Genomic DNA, 6,934 nt, shown 5'->3' on the forward strand with positions numbered 1-6,934 from the left:
TAATAAGTTTGTTAATTAGAATATTATTTATTGGACATGTAAGAGGCCTTGCTCTCGTCTTCTCTCCACCATTATTGTCAGCAGCATATTCTTCCTTCCTTTTCCAATCGCTTTCGCCGGCCTCTTCCAAAGATTTTTCCCCTTTTCTATTTTATTTTATTTTTATGTTTTCTTTATATTAAAACTTTTACAATTAATTTCTTAATTAATTCAATGAGAGATACAAATATTTCGTTGCCTTTTCAAATTTTAAGCAACCGTTTTTTTTATTTGGGATTTTGAATTCTCTTTTTGTTTAATATAATTATTTATATGCTTTCATATTTTTTCATTATGATGTTACATTTCCATGATCTCACATATAATTTATTAATTTATTTAATGTCATTGTCACGATTAAACGAAAAGGTATAAGGTTAATATTTTAATTTCTAAACGTTGCATAGCTTTTTGGAATTCAAATTTTTGTTATTGTTATATTTTGTATAGAACAACATCATTGTCAGTTTAAATTATTTTTAAAAAATTACTTAAATATTTTATAATATTGAAATTTGATGGTGAAATATTGCTTTTGAACCTTGAGAATATTAAAGTAAATAAAAAATTTGGTAAAAGAGCAATAGTTGATTAAATAAAATGGTAAATTTAACCTTTGGAAAGTAAATACACCATCTTTTTCATTACTTGGGACATTGGAAAACAATATTACAAGATTTTAAAAAATATATATTTAGAATTGTTTTTATGATTTCTTCTATATATATATATATATAATATAATCTTAAATTTCAACGTGTTAAGAAAGTATCATTAAGCAAATTAAAGGATATGATCAACTATTTAAGAGTGTGATATTTTTTTATTAGTTCAACAATATGTAGAATCGTGATGATGACTACAATCTTCCTGCATTCATTACTACTACAAATTAACCGATTATTCACTTATAGATTGAATAGGTAAGTTACCAAATTGAAAACTCAAATCTTAGTAAACCTCTCGACCTAACTCTTTCACAATGCAAGTTATCATGTTTGACATGTTCCTACCCATACCAACAATGCACCTTTTCCTTTTCAGTAGCACATTCAGCGGAATTCCAAAGTTAAGCGTGGTTAGTTTAGAGAAATTCTATGTTGAGTGACCTCATGAAAATTTTACAATGAAGCATGTGAATGAAGACAAAACACTTTGCAAGACTCGTGTTGGTTTGTGAGGATAATCTTTACTCTTAGAAACAGTTCAAAACAAGTAAAGATGATGTTAATGTAGAAAAATGTTGGGTCATCATATGCTCCATTCAAATTTCGAATCCTAAATCTGAAGGTTACCTTAAGATCAATTGAACAATGAAGTAAAGATGATTACGTATAGAGTTAGAGTTGGTATGGACTACGACTTTCAAATAACTTGATTTATCAAGTTGACTATTTGGCCAAGCTAATCATACCAAATTGATTGGGGTTAGCTAGTGCACATGGCGTACTTAGTTTTATAAATTCAACTGATATGGAAAATTTTGGTTATGAAGTGACTATTAGGCCATCAATGATTTATCATACCGAATTAGCTAATTTTAGATAATCAACACGGTATACTTAGTTTTTAATATCTAACCCCTAACAATTAAGGAAATTTAATCAAATAAGTTCAAATATCATTTTAATGATGGATATATTTTATGTTTCATTCTATTTTTCAAATATCTAAATTTAGTCATTGTAATTAAAATAAAATTTTAAAATTAGTTTTATTTGTTAGTTTGAGATTAATCCATTTTTATGGTAGTTGCTAAAATAATATTTACAAATTTCCTTAAAGAAAAAAATACATGTGAGTTGTTTCTAAAATTGATAGAGAAAATATTAATAAAAAGTAAAGTGTTTTTTTTTTTTTTTTTTTTTAAAAAAAAAAAGGAAACTAACTATAAATTAACAATAGAGCAGATTTTATTAAATTCTAGTGAGTTTAGATATTTAAAAGTATAAGAACTATAATCATGATTAACAAACTTTAATGAAGAATTAACGTTACAAATTATTACTATTTTTTCTGTTTTTTTTATAGCTATATTAATTATGATAAAAAAAATATATCCTTAGTTTTCTTTTTTTAAGTATGTAAAGTGAGGAATTGAATTTCTGATTTGAAGTTAGTAATATAAATTTTATGTCATTTGATGTTCTCTTAATTTATCATTTCCTAAATATTCAATTTTATTCCATTTACCCTAAACTTAGGAAATTGTTGAAAAGTTTACCTTTTATTCAAATTTATCTACCATCTTCACAGATTTTAACAAACAAATGTTAAAATTTACGGAAACACTCTCTATTAAAAAAAAAATAATCAACAATCAACTAAAACTAATTAATTTTAGTGGAAGTGAAATCTAACGTAAAATTAATTAAGCCCATCAATACACAAAACCAACGGCGGAATAAATCTCTTTTAAAGATTTATCAATTTCGTACTTAGTATTTTGTAATTATATTGAATACACAAAAATATTCTTCTAGCAATTCTTCAAACAAAAGTTTATTACGGTATAAATATTGCAATACTTAAATTGAAGTTTAAAATCAAATTGTAACGTTTAACGAAATCTAAGATTCAATAGTTTATAGTAGTATTAATGTATTTCCAAAATTTGAACCAGTAAAATAGAATGTGTGACAAAAGTATATTAACCAAAATAATATTTCAACCAAAAACACATTAATTAAAGTTGCTAGGTAATCGCATGATCTTTGTAGTATTTTTGGTTTTTGAAAAATAATTTTATTTCCTCTCAATTTCTTACAAGGTGTTATAAATAGTTAAATTTTTAATCAATCTATAAAAACAAAAACTACTTTTTTAGTTTTAAAAACTTGGATTGGTTTGTGAAAATATATTGGTAAAAAAGTAGATAACAAAACATGAAATATAGAGGCGACAACGATGTTGCTATAATTTTCAAAAATAAAAAACTAAAAACTAATGTCCTGTTTGGTAACCATTTTGTTTTTTGTTTTTTGTTTTTAAAAATTAAGTCTATAAACGCTACTTCCACCTCCAAATGTCTTCTTTTGTTATCTACTTTTCACAAATAGTTTAAAAAATCAAGCCAAATTTTGAGAACTAAAAAAGTAGTTTTCAAAAAGTCGTTTTTGTTTTTGAAATTTGACTAAGAATTCAACTATTGTACTCTTAAGAAAGATACGAACCATTGTAAGAAATGTAGATGAATAAGACTTAATTTTCAAAAACAAAAACAAAAAACCAAATGATTATCAAACGGGCCTCAAATTGTTACCAAACGAAACTTAAATTGCTACTCATAATCATGGTTTGTCAATCCAAACATTGCTTAGTGAATATGATCCAATGATGAATTAAAAAATTAAATTTGTAAAATTTTAACAAGATATTATCGTTAAACTAAACTTAACTCGATTGATTAAGATATATATTCTTGACTAGAGGTCGAATCTCCTTTCTCTCAAATTATATATATATTCAATGTATCTAGGAAAACATAAATAGGACATTACGTGGAAGCCACGGTCTCACTCAATGCTAATCAATGAATTTGATGAATTAAAAATATCCCATTTTCTCCAACTTACTATAGTATCTTTTTAATTGTATTTAATTTCAATAATAGTTTTTTTTCCTAATTAATATTATTGCGTGACATAATATAAAACTATGGGCTTTTTTTTAAAAAAAAGAATTAAAAGAAAAAGTGGTCGATTTCGATTTAATATATTAATGTCTTATAAAGTTGTCTGATTATATTTATAAGATCATTAAAGTTGTCTAATCTTTTCAACCTTGATCTTAATGGATTAATGCTTAAATCAGCTCAATTGAGTTGATGTGTCCCAATCAACATGTTCAAACCCCATATTATCTACATAATAAATAATTATATTAAATTTCTCACTGTTTTAAAATCTTCCTGATTTTTCTCTCGATATATTTAATATTTTCGATGAAATCTTTTATTATTAATATTTTCTTTAGTTTAGCACTTAATGACTTTTCAATTATATCATGTAGCTTCTCTCGTGTCTACAAAAATATACTAGCTAGACAGACTAATTTTGAATGGGCGCCGGCTAACTTTATTATTATTATTATTATTTTAAAGAAATAAACTCGAAATTTTAGTATTAAATCTTCATCTTACATCAATAACTTTGATAAAAGTGCATAGATTGAAATACTTGTTTGATAGCCTTTTAGTTTTGGATTTTTTAAAAGTATATTTCCTCCCAATTTTTTATAATTTTCATATTTCTTAAAGTGGGGTTCTTAAATAATTAAGTTATAAAAATAAAAACAAGTTCTTTTTAATAAAAAATATCCTATTTACTATCCATTTAGTTTTTGAAAATTAAGTCTATTTCATCTCAATTTTTTATGATGGTTTTCATCTTTCAACAAGAGACTTAAATTACTAGCCAAATTTCAAAAATAAAAATAGGGTTTTAAAAAATATTTTTAGTTTTTAAAAATAGGGTTTTTAATTTATTTTTTTAATTTTTTTTTATTATTATTTTTTTTTAGGGAATGGTAGAAGAATATAATAAATCAAAAAATTTAGAGGTGAAAATGTTGTTCATAAGCTTAATTTTCAAAAACTAAAAACAAAAAATAAGACCTACATTTTTTTAGTTTAAAAAAATTACTTTGATTTTTGAAATATTGATAGAAAGTAGATAAGAAAGAAAAAAGTGTTTATAAGCTTAATTAAAAATAAATAAATAAAAACAAAAAATTGAATAATCATGTCTGTAAATAAAACACTTTGGTCCCATTTGATAATAATTTGATTTTTGATCTTTTGTTCTTGAAAATTAAGTTTATAAACATTACTTTTTATCTACTTTTTACCAATATTTCAAAAAACCAAGTCAAAATTTAATAAATTAAAAAAAGTAGCTTTTAAAAATTTGTTTTTGTTTTTAGAAATTGACTAAGAACTCAACAATTGTATCTAAAATCATAGTGAAAAATGGAGAAAAAATAAACTTAATTTTAAAAAACCAAAACAAAAAATGGAATAGTTACCCAATGGAACTTTTAATATATTGAATAAATGAAAAAGAAGAAAAAGGAAGAAAAGAGAAATGAAAAAGGTTGTTGAAACATGATATAGAGAGAGAATAATATAATGGAATTGAAAGAAAAAAAGAAAAAAAGAAATCCAAGTTGTTATTTGGGTGAAAATGAGTGAAGCAATAATTTAAAAAGAGGATCGGACGGTGGAGATTGAAGTAAAAAACCGCCGCCTCCGCCGCCGTGCATGTTATTAGGTCATTCTTTCTCTCTCTCTTAGTTGGCCAGCCGGCTATTGAGAGAGAAATGCAAGGCTATCTATCCCAAAGCCTACAACATCATTTTAATAATCCACAATTTTATGCTAACTTTCCTTTTCTTCACTCTCTCTAGGACGGAGGAGAAATAAAAAGTCAAAACATACTTTTAACTCTCTACTTTAAAGCCTCAATTATAAACATAAAACTTGGGGAAAAAATAATAATATTTTCGTCCACGAGTTTTGATTCGTAACAATTTACATTATCTATTATCAAATTTGAAACAAAATCAATCTTTAACTTTAATAAATAACGATATAGTCTATGTACTTTACAATTTGTAACGATTTAATCTCTATTATAAATTTTTTTCATCAATATTATGTGTTAGTTTTTATCTCGTAACAACCTAGTAGTCTTTATAGTATATATAAAAAAATTCGATTCTCTATTAGTTTAACAATCTATATATGTACATTTTTTTGTTAAATCATACTAGCCTTTTTCACGATAGAGATTAAATCTTAATAAATTGTAAAGTGCATGGATCAAATCATTACTTGGATTAAATTGTTATAAATTTGAAAGTAAAGGAACTAAATCATTCTTAACTAAAGATTAGAAACTTAATTGTTACTTTCATGAAAGTTTAAGGATGGAAAGTGTTTTTTTAAACCTAATTAGGTTATGATTTGGGAAATTTCCTCTTTACTTTATGAGTTTTGATAATATATTTGATTGATTGTTGAGAAGAAATTTAAAAGGTCATTTGTTTTAGTTATTTTAAATATTGATATCACATTTTAAATTATACCAATTATTTTGAAAATTTATTCCTTCTTTCTCTTCTTTCCTCTCTCACCTCCTTCCAACCGATTCAGAAGGCCAACTCATTTTCTCTTTTCTTTTTTTCTCTTTTTTTTTTTTTAATTTAATTTTTTGCAAATGAATAAATTTCAATTTTCAGACCACACTCTTCTTTGATTTCCATTAAACTATGACATGCAATTCTTTTTGGCAAAAATAGGTTATCATTAGTATATTAAGTTTATTTATTAGCTAGATTCTTTTTAATTTGTATCACTTTTAAATAAGGTGTTGTGTGTTTTATTGAAATGAAATGAGTTTGGAATGAAATATAATCCAAAATCCATATTTTGATTGAACGTTTTGGACTTGATTTGTAATACTAAACTCATTCCGTTCTCGTAATTTTCAAACCAATCATCTTTTCCAACATTTTTATGCTTCACAATTTCATTTCCGTTTCATCCTTCATATCTCATGCATTTTAATTCTTAATAATTCTGATTATATTTCAGATTCTCAAATAATCTCTAAATAACCCTAGAAAAGGTGAAGGAGAAGAATAATTGAGAAAGCAGTGGAAGGTGGAGAAAGAGGGAAGAATTTGGGAAGAGCGAGAAGAGACAATCTTTTAAATTTTTTCTACAATATAAAATGTAATATCATTACTTAAAATAATAAAGAAAAATGCATCATTAACCTTTTAAGTTTGTTCTTTTAAACTTAAATACTAAAAAAATATATTTTAAAAATAGACCAAAGAATCTATCTTCAAAACTTTTAAGACTATGAAGACAAATTTCCCTTATAATTTA

This window comes from Benincasa hispida, chromosome 12 (assembly GCF_009727055.1).
Source record: "Benincasa hispida cultivar B227 chromosome 12, ASM972705v1, whole genome shotgun sequence".
Classification (NCBI taxonomy): domain Eukaryota; kingdom Viridiplantae; phylum Streptophyta; class Magnoliopsida; order Cucurbitales; family Cucurbitaceae; genus Benincasa; species Benincasa hispida.